The following is a 13,790-nucleotide window of genomic DNA, read 5'->3' on the forward strand; positions in this document are numbered from 1 at the left end:
CGTTTCTCTGCTCAAAAGTGAATATCAATTTCGTGTCGCTCAATTTGAACCACAGCGACATATCAGTCCGTTCGTGTTAATTGATTCCGAAGCCAATTGGAATATGACCATTTAATGCATAGTGATTCTGTGGCATCAACAGAGATTCAGTGAAACAACTTGGCATTCAAAAATCGTGCTCCCAAAAATATACTGAAAGCCATACTCTTTCGAACGGATCCGAAATTAAGTACGAAACAGCTGATTGACAAACAGAAACAATTAATAATAATTCTCCTAGGCAGTTTCGAGCAAAAATTTCAGTGGTGGTATTTTCTCTAGGTACACGCCGGTTGGGTAGATATGGGTTGGTAGAAGCGGCTGGAGGAGAGGGTAATGAGCTTCTTTGCGGATAGGTCTAAGCTTGGGAGAGGGTTGAAAAAACGTTTTATTGTCAGGAGCTAACTGTCAGTATTAGTTTCAGGCTTCCTCCTGTACAAATTGTCAACGCCAAGTTTTACGTGGAAGTGCTCAAGGAATTCAAACGAAGGCTCATTCGGGTCCGACGAGACATCGCGGTTGAAGTTGCACCACGACAACGCCTCGGTTCACACAGCCCTTCTTGTGAACAGCTACCTAAACAAAGCCGCCATCCCAACGCTTCCGTAGCCGCCCTACAGCCCAAATGTGGCCCCCGGACTTTTTTTGTTTCCTTAGCCTGAAAAGGCCCATGAAAGGCAAGCATTTTGAGACGACAGAGGGGATCCAAGCAGCATGCACCTCGGCTCTCAAAGCTATTCCGGAGAATGCCTTCCGTTACGCCTTCAATGCTTGTAAATCGCGCAAGAAGCATTGAAAGTTTTTACAGAATTGTAACGATTGGTTCAATAAATTTTTTTAAATCGACTCAGTCCTATTACTTTTCGAACAAATCCTGTACCTACTCTCGCTAGCAAAGGCATCGAGTCTCTTTGGTATAAGACTAGGTGGCAGGACACAGCGAAATCGAATATGCAGCGTGTGGAAGTTTAAGAAAGCTGTGGATGCCGTGATTGCTCACTCCGGTCACAAGTACAACCTAGACGTTACGTCACGCTGTATAAGCGCAATTTCAAGGAGTTCCTCCTTTTCGCTCTTCGTCACCAATTGGAGATTACACGTGCAGCTAGGTCCTTCGTCACCTGGTCTTTCCAACAGAGAGGAGGTCTTCTTCTCCTCTGCTTCATCCGGTTGGTACTGCGTCGAATACTCTCAGAACTGGAGTGTTTCCATCCATTCGAACGGCTCGAAAATTCGTAATGCCGACTCATCAAATGTTGTCATGGCTCTGCACTATATAGCAGGACGGGAATACTGAGTGACTTATAGAAATTCATCTTTGTCGAGAGTGGACTTTAGATAGTTCTCAATTGCCTACTCAGTCCGAAGTAGCACCTGTTGGCAAGAGTTGTTCTGCGTTGGATTTCAAGGCTGCCGACAAAAAAGAGATCCAGTGGTAAACACCAGAAACCAAGGTTAGGTCGAAACAGTGGACTTCACTTGTCGAATATGATCGCAAAAAAACGAAAAACTGTACTATATGGAGAAGAAAACAACCCTGTTCTTGCGGTACTGAACCGTTGCAAAGTGAAATTGGTCGAATTAGGCTACGAACTGTGATAATTGTCTTTCAATCATTCTTGGTTAGTAGTAGAAATGGAGGATGGAGTCATGTGTAGAAGTTCACGCAAGTGAGGAAAGTTCTCTGATCGCCATTCACTTGGGAGTGGGCAGAAACTATTCTTTTACACATGGCTCAAGCAGCTCAGAACTTCCGGTCTTTGACCAAGTATCCTCTGGGTGAAAGAACATCCGTTCGAAGGCGAGCTAAAGTGAGAAGGCGAAACATCCCCTACATGGGATTGTGTGCTGGGTTTGGGACCCGCCACATATAAAACGCCCTCAATAGAAAATAACAACCAGGCTCGGATGAGAGACAAAACGAAATAAGGACTACGATACCCGTCGGGGGAAGCAGAGGAAGAGGAAGACCTCCACTACGTTGGAAGGACCAAGTGGAGAAGGACCTGGCTTCGCTTGGAATATCCAATTGGCGGCACGTAGCGAAAAGAACAAACGACTGGCGCGCTGTTGTTAACTCGGCTATAATCGCGTAAGCGGTGTCTACGCCAGTAAAGAAGAAGAAGTAGAAATATGGTTCCGAGTTGTAGCGTCAGACTCTAGGAAAACTTTTACACCACCCCCACAAACGTGGACAGCTTCCTTAGCCGGACACTATGACTGTAAGTGTCCGGTTAGAAGGACTTTCATTGCTTTTCAAACAAGTTAGAAAAGTTGGAGCACCGCTGTGTCAAACGTATAGAGCGAAAGTTGAGAAATATACCACCGCTTTTTCGAAAAACTTTCCAATAGTCTTCGTAAATTTATATGTCTTCATGCATCGTGCATTTATCAACAGCACTTGGCTTTCCCCTTCCACTCGATGGCACTGTTCTCTTAATTAATATTCCGATGTTTGCTCGATTGCACTCATCGAATCCACTCGACGAAACACACACACATATGCATATCTATATTAAATCCAATCGATAATCGCCTTAGATGACCACAATCTCCATATTACATGCAAGCACATAAACACACACACTAGTGCAAATATAGATAATTATTGCTTATGAGATTGAGCTGTGCTTACACAACTACTTAAGTGTGCTTATATGCGCGCAATATGGCTAATTAATGTTGTTGCAGTGGTTTACATGTTGTGCAGGTCACGTAATACCTACGTCCATACCGCGATAGAAGACTTTATTTATATATGTATGTACCTGTATGTTTACTACTTATATGACTAGAAATGTACTATACAAGGTTCATCTTCATATTCAAGCGTTGGAGCTAAAGTTTTGGGCAAATTGTCAAAGCTTCATGGGGGAAGGAAAGTTGAAACATCCAGAGACTTTCTATACCTTTCGGTGAACTATGGTTGCATCATCTCGGTACTACATACCTTCAGAGTCATACCTTCCACAAACCAGGTGAATTGACCTTCTCAGCAAATTTTTGCTAGACTCAAGGTGTTTTATTGATATGCGACGTGTTTTTTATTTCATTATAAATTCTGGGAAGCATGACGTACCGGCGTTTCCAACTGTCAAAATGGAATTACATGTGACTTTACCCTGATTACCTAATCTAATCTAACCTGGACAGTTGGTACTGGTTTATTGTGATCCCTAACTACAAAGTATTGATTGAAAGTACTCTCAAACATCAACGCAACACTCTAAGCTTCCCACAAATTTGTTAAAGCTGATATCAATTCCGGCTAGGCTATAAGGAGTGGATTCATCGAAGATATGACTGGTTATTTTCACCTCAGCATTCCCCATATATAGCTGTTGTAATTAGCAATCGATAAGATATTCGCCTTACCGCAAGCACGCCTATTTGGCAATGACCAGTAAGAGCTTCCTTCATATCAGCAAAATGGCCATAAAGGTCCCGCAGTCGCATAGGAGCTGCTTATTGACCAGCGTCAGTTAAGTTTACGAAGACGAAAGGAGCAGCACTAGAACACAAGAAGACAACTCAGACCCAACTCGTTCCTAAACCGGTATAATCGGATCAAGGATGCCCTCGCTTTCGGCCTCATCAGCTTTGTAGTTCCAGCGATTCCATATTTCTATGACCAGGCACCTGGACGAGTCTGACAACAAAGAACTTTATGCTACCGATAGTGAGAACAGACACCCTTAACTAACTTTAAAAACACTCAAAATAATTTGAAATCAGAAGTTTATACAAATATTTATAATAAGTTATGACTAATGCTATTGAAATCTGAAAGCTATTCTTCATTCAATTCAACCATTCTTTTTTACTAGCATTTCACATTCGCTTTAAATTTTTCAAGTTTCTTCCTCAAATTTCAAGAGTAAAAAGCGGTTTAAAGCAAGCATGTACACCTAATTAAATGTTGCCGAACGCTGCAAGTCCACAGTCTATTTATTATCCCGATCACATGATTGCGCCATCAATAGAGCTTAAGACTTGTAATAACTCAAAGAGTGAACTAAATGGTTGGATTAATACCAAACAGCTTACTATAAAGCTGCAGAAACAATAGCAAAAGTAGAAAACTAAAACAACAATAACAAAAACAGTAGTGGCAATGCAATGAACAGCAAGCAGCAGCTGTTAAAATATAGTATAAAGCCAAAGGAGAGCAATGCAGCACAATGCTGATAAAATAAACAAGCAACACATTTGTTTGCAACAACCAACACACTTAAACAACACCAGATATTGTGCATATACAGCAGGGTGGATGTTTTTTGCAGACATTTCTTTGTAGTTTCAGTTTCTGTTTATGGCCTAAAACGTATTATTCAACGTAAGAAAAGTGCTTTGTTTTCAATTTAAACCCTGAGAAAATCATTTTTCTTTTACCAAGTACTACTATGAGCAAAATATAGTAAGACTTTGTTCGTAATTTTAAAATTCACGTTTAATGTCTTCAATTTACTCAAAACGGCTTCCCCGGAACGGTCGTCTGAGTTTTCTGAATAGCCAAAAGTCACACGGAGCTAAATCAAGCGAATACGGTGGTTGCGACACGATATTGGTTGAAAATTTGGCGAAAAACTCACAAAGAATCAAAGCAGATCCGACCGTACATTATAGTGGTGCAAAAATCCAGGCTTTTTGGCTCATAATTCCGGCCTCTTTTTATGAATAGCTTCGCGAAAATGACGCATAAAAATCAAATAATATTGATTGTTGACAGTTTGGGCGGTGGAAAGGAATTCGTAGTGCACCACACTTCGACAATCGAAGAAAATTGTTTTGATTTGAAACTTGATTTTTAACCTGCTTTGACGGCTCTCCTTTGTCACGATATTCGGCGGATTGATCTTCTGTTTCCGGGTCGTAAGCTTATGTACAAAACTCATCCGCAGTAATAATAGTTACGTTTCATGACATCCTGGTAACAGAAAGCATTGTTTCACTGACGTTAACGCTGTTTTCCAGAAAAATGCAGTGCTTTTGGAATTAATCGTGTACATATTCATGTTTTTAGGTACAAATGATCTTTCAAAGTGGTTTTCATTGACCCTTCTGTTACTCCAATGATGCCATTGAGATCTCTGACTGTTAATCCCCGATTCTCAATCATCAATTCCTTTATTTTGTTGATCATCACTTAATGTTGATGGCCGCCCTGGACGTGGTTCGTCCGTGTTCTAGACCCTCTTTGCATAATTTCTACCAACCAAAAACATTTGTTAGCGCCAAAAAATTATCACCGAAGACCATTTCCATCACTCTGAACGTTTCGGCACCAGAAATTTTGATTCCGCACACAAAATGTAATGGAACTTCTTTGTTGAATAATTTCACTCGCCGTAAAAAACGCCGAATTCACTTTATGTACTTCAGAAAGAAAAGCGTATATTAAACACTTATGATTAATTTGATGTGGTATTTAGCGGAGTGGTCGCTGACAGTGATACCAACTTAGAAAAAAAATATTTCGACGAATAGGGTTTCGATCGAAATTTAAATTAAAAAGTCTTACTATTTTTTGCCCACAGTAGTATAATATGGGATTTTGTGATTTTGTCTAGTGCAAAATAGACACCCTAAAATTTTGAAAACCTAATAATCTCGTATACAATTTTCCGTTCTACAAAACAGAGTGGGTTGGTTTCTTCCATAAAAATATTCCCTCAAAAGTTATGTGCAATTGAAATTATACATCAAAAGACCTGAATATTTTAAATTTTGTGTTGCTCATACGACATGGTGTACTGAATGATTCTTGAACAGTACATTTTATGCATATTCTTAACTGCCCATAACTCTTAAAGGAATGGTTTTATGGCAAAAAATATTCAGATCGTTTTTGTAGACCAGAAATTTTCGAACTATAATATCAATTTTTTAAGGTTGAAGGATTACTTAATTAAGGAAAAATAACAAACTCTCCTTTTTTATAGTTAAAAAAAAGGTTGAATAATTGTTTTGGGAAAACACTGAAACTTCAGAGGTATTTTACAAAAAGAATTATAATTTTGGGAAATAACACGCACCCTAATGAACATGTAAACACACACAAACGAACAAAGAAGTGCAGTCGATGCAACATACCAACTGTGGCGGGTCAGAACGATGCAGGATAACGGAATGTTTATTTTCTAGACACCTATGCATGCATACATGAACTTATGTGTGCGTGTTTATGTGTAGTTATGTATGCATGCAACAAAAACAAGTTTGTCGACTGTAACTTTATTTTTACAGTTTCGAAAATTTTCAGCACCATAGTGTCAATATACTTATACATGCACCCTTCAGTGTATATATGTATATGATTTGCTGTCAGTGTATTAGTGCTTTGTTGTTAGCGCCAGACGATGGGAGTTTATGGCAGTTGGCAGCTGCCAGCATGCCCATAAATAACAAGCAATGAACGCGACAAACACAACATAACAGCAATGTACACTTTATGATACAACGAAAGCAACAGCACAACAACAACATCAATTCAAGTATTTCAACTTTCGATGACATTACACTTAGGTTAACTAGCGTTATAAACAACATTACCTGAACAACTTGTGGCGGATTGTCAATACAGCGTATTTGTTGTTGCACACACACACACACATACTTATACAAATATGTTATGCACATACATCTACACATACGTAACTCCAATGTACATAGGTATGACCTTTGTTATGCTTGCATCAACGTTGAATTAATTAAAACTGTTTATCCTCAGCACGCACGAACACCTACACAAAAGCACACACATAATCTCATATACTACATATGTATATATATAATTGCAAACTGAATTGTTCCCCTCTGCGCTCTTCGCCCTCAAGTGCGGTTATTGATGTTTATCCTTACAGTTATGCAATTGCAATGCGTTGTTGTTGTTTGGTGTAGGTTATTCTTCAAGCCACCCACACACACTTACATGAATATATCGGTTTTTACATGCCTACACATATACAGAATTACATGCATATATACACATAACCTATTAGCATATGTAAATTCCGGTTTGGGCTCATAAATATTCAACTGTTATTTACTTGTTAATGAAAAACACAAATTTTAATTAGAAAATTCGCTCAAATTTTTGGCAGCAGTTATGTGAAGGTATATCAAATTTAATTTGTCGAAGTATTCCAGGTTCTATCAGTAGAATTTAGGAGTAAATTGCAGTTATAGTGAAGCTTAACTCTCTAATGCTTAAGAACGCCTTGAGACTGTCTTTACAGAAGTCGCACTGACGGCAATAGCAACCACTTTTTTTATAAAAAACACTAGATACCGTTGCAAATAAATTTAAAAAAAAACAGTTAAAAGCTTTATAAGCTCTTGTAAGCCCCTTCAGTCACTTTTGTTCTGCTTTCTGCAAAGAAAATTCATCATACTTGGCTGTCTTCGGATCGAAAACCATATTTATCATATTGTGATAGGTGGTCGGCATTTATCTAGTGTCCTTGACGTGCGTATTCTCCGAGGACCTAACATCGACTCGGACCACTATCCTGGTCGTAGATACACCTCTGTACAGTAAATCACGCCCGTTAACAAATACATGGAAGGCATGACGTTGAGAAGCTACTTTCACAACTGACAGCGAAACGGTTTTCTAATCGACTTGCACTCCTGCTCTCTGTGTTCACTCGTAAGCAACTCGGTATAAGTGGAACGGCTTTTTAAGCTCCTTACATACACCTGCAAGCGAAACCGTTGGCGGACAGCCTTCCTCGCCGCCTACCTGACCGACAGGGGTAATGCTCAAAAATTCTACGAAAAGATGATGGTTTCAATATCAGAGCATACTCCTGTTGGTCCCAAAGTGGTGATCTAGTGGTTGATGTTCAGTACATACTTCCGCATCATCGGTGCTATCATCACAGTAGCGGTATGTGCCACTTGCAGGTCACTAAAACCCCCCTCTAAGGAACCATCGCCCACCTTGTGACCGCGTTTGCATTACTTCAGAGTGGCGTTCCATTTATCTCATTGAGAGATTTACATCTGCGCACCTGCGTCCAGGTCCCGCTTTTTGCTGCGTAGCAAGAGTGCTGCGAGTTTCTAGATAATCCCCCAGTTTGCTTCGCTCTCCAGCATGACGCTGATTAAATTGTCCAGACCAGGTCTTCTACGGCGGTGCGTTCTCCAAAGAATGTGTATTCAGAGTTGTCTCTGTCGCGTCGTTGTAAAGGCATGACAGCTCTTCGACTTTTCCCATTCAGTAGAGGTACTTTTTGAAGTATACGTGACCGGATAACAGCTGGGTTGTGAAATAATCTACTTTTCCGAATTTACGGCTTGTCCATAAGTCTAGATCTTTTATTAGCCTGGCCGTCCATCTGGCGCTACTTTCATTCTCCCATCTTTGTTGTATTGCACTCTTGTAATTGCTGGATGATTTCTTTAGCTCCCACAGCTTTTTCCTCTCATATACTAGAAGGTCAATTGGAGCATTACCGCTTATAACTAAACATACATCGCCTGATGCTGTTCGATAGGCTGATGCAACTCTGAGGGCTGCGATGCGGTACACTCTGGCCACTACCTTATGCCGGTTTTCCTTTTTAAGCGCGTCTGCCCAGATCTCGGCTTTTCTTTTCTTGGCTGGGGCCTCCTCTGTTGGCCATTAATCGGCTCAGTTGAAAGGTGATCTTCATTACCCGACTATGATGAAGTTCGAGTAGCAATTACCCGTCTGAAGAATAACAAAGGGCCGGGTGCCTATGGATTTCCGGCCAAGCTATTCAAATACGGTGGCGTAAAACTGATAAGGAGTATGCATCAGCTTCTTTGTAGAATATGATCGGATAAAAGAATGCCGGCTATTGGTATTTAAGTATAAATTGCCAAATCCACAAAAAGGGAGACCTCATAATCTGCGCTTACTACCGCTTATCAGTGTGGCTTTGGGACTGCAAAATCTACTATCGACCAGATTTTCACCATGCGTCACATCTTGAAAAAGATTCATACCAAAAGGATCGGCACTTGTCGATTTTAAAGTTGCTTTGACGGCACGAACCCGTATAACCTGCTGGCGTACGCCGATGGCATCGATATCATTGGCCGCAACATTCGCGCCGTTAGTTCTGCTTTCTTCACACTGGATAAGAAATAGAAGCAAATGGGTCTGATAGTAAACAAAGGCAAGACGAAATATCTCCTGCCAGCATAAAAACAGCGATTCGCGACTTGGCCTGCATGACGAACAAAGACCAAATTCTATAACTCACTCATCATCTCCGTCCTGCTAAATGATGCAGAGGAAGGCTAATGGCATATTCTGATGAGTTGGACTTAGGAGTGCTCGAGAGAAAAAATTTGCGGAAGATTTATGGTGTTTAGGGCATTGGCAACGGCGAGTACCGCAGATGGAGCGATGCGGTGTACGAAATATACGACGATATTGGCATAGTTCAGAGAACGCTTCATCTTTGAAGGTTTTCGATTCAGTACCCGCCGGGAGAAGCAGAGGAAGAGGAAGACATCTATTCCGCTAGAGAGATCAGGTGAACATGGACCTGTCTGCACTTGGTATCTCACGCTGTTGTTAACTTGGATATAACCGTAAGCGGTTACTTCTCTGGCACAAAAAACAGTCAAATATTCCAAATACTACAAATGTCTAAAACTAATGTTCATTATTTTATATTAAAAACTGTGCCTTTATTGAAACGATCGACATTATTTCTGAGGAAATGCCATTTCATCTTACGGCCTACATATATTAGCTAGAAATCTCTGACTTCTTAGAAAATTGTAATTTTTGTGCAAATTTTGACACAATTAAATCTCATTTCAAACTGAAACAGATTATAATACTCGTCAATAGAGAGCATAGCAGAGTCATCCTCAAAATTTATATAAAAATTAAGCTCGCTTTTAAACAGGAGGACGTCACGTGCAACATATCCGATCTTTCTTTGAATGGGTCTATATATATAATTTCACGAAAAATTCGCTCGATTGTTGCATTGTTCATAACTGTATATAAAACTTCACTCAAACATTTAATCCTTCATTGAATATTCAATACTGAATAACTTAAAACTGTACTTTCCTAATCATACATACTTAAATAATGACATATGAAAACATACTTATATAATGTAAATTGCGAATGCAAATTAATTGAATGATGCACACGAATTATGCCACATTCAGCTGCCTGTAATGCTATTATGTTAACACCTGCACCGAGAGTGGCAATATGACAACCTTCGCCACTGCAACTGATGCGCTTGACATGCACGGTGTAAAGGTGATTAAGTAACGCGCCGCCAGAGGTCACGTGAGCTGCTGCTGCGACGGCTGTCATCTCGACTGCCTGCCAGGCGCATGCCACAAAATGAACATTGCCGCAAAGGGCAGTGGCAACAATACGCCTGTGGCGTGTATGCCCACCCGCAACACGCATGCCCTTTACGGCTCCTGGCGACGCTCACAAAGCGACATGCATCATCTCATAATATGCACATCCAGTGGGCGACACGGTGCATTAAGCTTTCGTATATATGTATGTGTTTTAGGGTAATTACTGTGGTTACGCATTGGTTAGTTCAATAGAAATGCTGCAACGGCAGAGGGCTGTTTAATTTGAATCTTATAAGAGGAGGTTTTGAAATATATGTATATGTAAAATATAACTAACTTAATGATATAAGCACATAATGGCTTGATAAAGTAGTCGGGAACTACAATAATAAATATATGCAAGAAGTGATCAAATTTGGCCCAGACTGTTCTATTTAAACTGAGCAGCCAAACTAAATCAATAAAAAAAAATTCTTGCAAAAATTTTAATGTTCCCGTGCAGTTTGATCTATATAAGCTCTATATCAGAAATGATCAAATTTGACCCGGACTGTTCCATTTACACTGTGCACTCAAACTGAATCAATAAAAAAATTCGTTGCAACCTTTGTTATGCTCCTGTGCAGTTTTATCTCCATAAGTTCTATGTAAGTAATGATCAAATTTGACCCGGACTGTTCCATTTACACTGTGCACTCATACTGAATCAATAAAAAAAATTCGTTGCAACCTTTATTATGCTACCGTGCAGTTTTATCTCCATAAGCTCTATGTACATAAGTAATGATCAAATTTGATCCGGACTGTTCTATTTACACTGTGCACTCAAACTGAATCAATAAAATAATTTCGTTGCAACCTTTGTTATGCTCTCATGCAGTTTGATATCCATAAGCTCTATGTAAGTAATGATCAAATTTGACCCGGACTTTTCCATTTATATTGTGTACTCAAGCTGAATCGATACAAAATTTTGTTGCAACCATTTTTATGCACCCGTGCAGTTTGATATCCATAAGTTCTATGTTTACAAGACAATCTTTACCATGGCAAAGCAAATTAAGCATCGAGTTTGTTTGAAAATTTGCGTTTTAAAGGCCACGGAATCCTTGAATCTTCAAAATGTTGCAGAAGTATTTTGTGAAGTCTGCTTCATCATGAACAGAACGCAGGAGTGGGTTCATGAATATGACGTCGAAGCTATCCAATAATCGAATGAATGATGCACCTAACATGAGTTGAGACCGAAGAAAAAGCAAAATTCCCTGAAGGCACTGAAGGTCATCCCAGCTTACGCTTATGACGAGTATATGGAAAATTGGACTAAGCCTAAGCACGTAGCTCAAGCTAAATTTGAAGGCCCTAATAAAGATTTGTATTAAAATACGTGAAAATGTAGTAAGTCGATATGACAGTCCGGGTCAAATTTGTTCAGCTGGTAAATGTCAACAAAAAACAAATAAATAGAAGAATGGTAAGACAATATTTTTTGAAAACTCAATTAGATAGCCATTTACAAAGCCACTGATACCTCTGAAAGCTGAATAAATTAAATAAAGACACAAACATGCGCACAATTTTAGTAGCCTCTTCACCACCAGCTTCGTCGTGATATGCCTGATGCGCCCAACAACTTAATACTTATGTCTATGTAAAAGCAGTTTCGTGGTTTATTATTTTACCGATAAAACGGAACACCTGTCATTTGCATATATATAACCATATGCACGCCATAAAACCAAAAAATATGTTGAAAATATTCCCGAAATTCTAGCAGAGCGCTAAAAGCTTTCTGAGTGCCCATAAATGCAGTTAGCAAACCTTGAAATAACTAAATTCGTCGGTGTTTCGGCAGTTACATCATAAGCTAACGGTGCGCTATTGTATTTGTTGTCGTATATGTGTTCGTGTGTGTGTGTGTGCGTAAACGCCCGCATTTATGTTGCAGGTACACACGTTCTCTAGTAGCTATTATCCAACGCTAATGACCACAAACCAACTTTGCATGCCACAAAATTCGATTCAAATAAGCGCGCACAGACACACATACATATGTACATTAGAGTGGGTCAGAAAAAAAGATATGTTCTTTTACCGTTTCGTACTCTGAAAAATTTGTTTACAGACACCTCTACGAAAGGCTATCCAAGAGAGTAAGTTAAGAGCTCATAATTAATTGTAACAGGAAGGTCTTCTGCCTAACGGTTTTCTATTTCTGTCCTTTTTTCAGATAGAGTAAGTTGTATCTCGCTTCCAACTACTTCAACCAGCTGTTCTTTTGCTTTGTCTGAAAAGCAATGAGTTTGTTTGCAGATTTACGTAAGGAGCTTGAAATGCCGTCCCACAGTACCCTTATACCGAGTTGCTGATGTGTGCTCTCAGAGAGCAGTAGTGCAAGTCGATTAGGAAATCGTTCGGCTGTCTGTTGTAATTGCAGCTTCTGGACGTCGAACCTTCGTTGTGTTTGTTGTCGTGCGTTTTTTGCTGCAATAAGATGGTGGTCCAAGTCTATGCTACGACCTCGGAGCCTACACACGTCTAAAACACTGGAGACGTGTCTTCCGTCTACCATAACATGATCGATCTGGTTGGTGGTTTTTCGATTCCGAGACATCATGGAAGCTGAATTTACCGACCGTTGCGCCAAAGATACCTTCTTTGCCCACCCTGGCGTTAAAGTCGCCACGCACGACTTTGATACAGTGGCGTGACAGCTCTCATAAGTGCGCTCCAAGCGCTTATAGAAGACATCTTTGGTTACATCGCCTTTCTCTTCCGTCGGGGCGTGGACGTAAATCAGCGATATGTTGAAGAACTTCGCTTTGGTACAGATTGTGATAAGATGTCCATCAACCGGGGTGAAAGCCATCGGCAATGGAGTTTCTCTCCCACCACGAATTCCACACCGAATTTACTCTACTTTACAGCGAAAGTAATAGGACTGATTTTTTTTCCTCCGCGACTGTACTTCGGAGCGTGCGCGCACCAACTGGATTCGGTAGAGAGTGTTCCTAGCTAACGAACGAGTGGCTGGTCAATTGTCTCCAAGCACCTGAAGATTCAGAACAAACATTTTCGTGCGAAGTGTTTATGTGAATGGTGCAAGCCGAAAATGCAGCGTTCGTTAGAGCAGAGGTACGCGATTAAATTCTGTGTGAAACTCGATAAATCTGCGACAGAGCCGTTTGATATGATCAAGCGGGCTTACATAGATGTTGCTTTAGCACCAGGCGTCGAGAAGAGGTCACTGATGAAGACCGGAAGAATGAGCAAATTCAAAGTGAAAACGATGCTCATTGTCTTTTTTGACATCAAAAGCATAATCCACCATGTATTTGTACCGCCTGGACAAACCGTCAACACCAAGTTTTACGTGGAAGTCTTCAAGGGACTGAAACGAAGGGTCAATCGGGTCCGACAAGACATCGCAACCG

This window comes from Bactrocera neohumeralis, chromosome 4, assembly GCF_024586455.1.
Source record: "Bactrocera neohumeralis isolate Rockhampton chromosome 4, APGP_CSIRO_Bneo_wtdbg2-racon-allhic-juicebox.fasta_v2, whole genome shotgun sequence".
Lineage (NCBI taxonomy): Eukaryota > Metazoa > Arthropoda > Insecta > Diptera > Tephritidae > Bactrocera > Bactrocera neohumeralis.